Here is a 1,232-nt window from a genome sequence, read left to right as displayed (position 1 = left end):
GACGCCTTCCTACCGCCTTCCGCCCGCTCGCTGTCCCCCGGCGCTCGGGCTGACGCTCCATTCAGGCTCCCACTCCCCCCGGCGCTCCCTGCTTTCCCGGTGATGTCATCTGCGGCGAGGAGGCAGCTTTATTGCTGCCTTGTTTGTTTTGTCCCTGCTTTCTGCTTGGTATCTTGAAAGTGCTCTCGAGAGTGCATCAAATCGAACGTCGGCGATGTCAGCCTGGTCCTCCACGTCGTGCTTCTCTCTTGGATTTGGATTCCCTGTTTTGCTCTAATGAAAGTAAAAGTGCTTTTCTGTAGGTAGGGATTTTACACGTATCCTTTTTGTTTGCACACAGCCCAACTTTTCTCTTTCCTTTTTTGTTTTCCCCTTCTCCTGTGTCTCCAGGTTTTTCCCTTTCTCCCTCTTTCTGGCGTGGGATTTAATCCAATGTTTATGTGAGAACGTGGCCGTTGCCGAGCCATACAAGCTAAAGCCGATAAAGGCACCCAGAAACGTGCCGTTCGGCGTCGCTTCTCCAGGCCTGCACGCCTGCCGCTCCCCTCCGAACAGGCTTTCGGTGTGTAGGTTGTGGTCCTCCTGACCATAACTCATCCAGCCGCAGCTCACACAGAGTATTTTGGCTGGAATTCCCTTTCACTCCAGGAAGCTCAGCCATCTCCCACCCATCCTTCCATCACCTCTACTGGCTTCTGAACCTCTCTTACATGTAATTAAAATGTTGGCCTCTTCACGAGGCAAACTCTCTGTGGACCCACTCCATCCTGAGTCTGATCTTAACTCCTCCTCTTCCCCCCTCCAGCCTCAGCCTCTCCCATCTCAGCTCCCCAGATCAGCGCTCACGCATTCCCCCGTACTCCCTCCCGCTCCACGTTGGCCAGGATCCTTCTGCCTCCAGCCCCAAACTTCTCTGTCCTCTCTAACCTGGCGTCGCCCGCCTGCCCCCGCTCGCTCCTGAGCCCGTGCAAGGTTCCTGGGGCTGTATGGGAAATCAAACCTCCTTGCTTTCCAAGACTTGGAATTTGAGAGGAGGGTGTGGGCAGTGAGTTCTACATCCATCGGTTGCCCACAGTGTCTAATTTCCAAGTCATCCCTGGAGAAGGGGAAGCCAAACGTATTCTGAGACAATTTTTAATCTGAAATGCTGAAAGTAAGCACACGCACAATGCAGATGGTAAACAAGTGCCTAATTTCTGAGATCTACTGCTTGCTGCGTGGCTTTGCCAGTT

At 53.3% G+C, this 1,232-nt stretch overlaps 1 protein-coding gene across 1 annotated transcript in view; it reads left to right on the top strand.

The window, feature by feature from the left end:
- Positions 1 to 1,232, top strand: part of PRDM16 (PR/SET domain 16) — a 238,773-nt gene that overhangs the window by 222,727 nt on the left and 14,814 nt on the right. The window lies entirely within an intron of this gene.

This window comes from Egretta garzetta, unplaced genomic scaffold, assembly GCF_000687185.1.
Source record: "Egretta garzetta isolate BGI_Z169 unplaced genomic scaffold, ASM68718v1 scaffold737, whole genome shotgun sequence".
Taxonomy (NCBI): domain Eukaryota; kingdom Metazoa; phylum Chordata; class Aves; order Pelecaniformes; family Ardeidae; genus Egretta; species Egretta garzetta.
The sequence above is the reverse complement of the archived record's forward strand: the minus strand, read 5'-3'. Positions and strand labels throughout refer to the sequence as shown.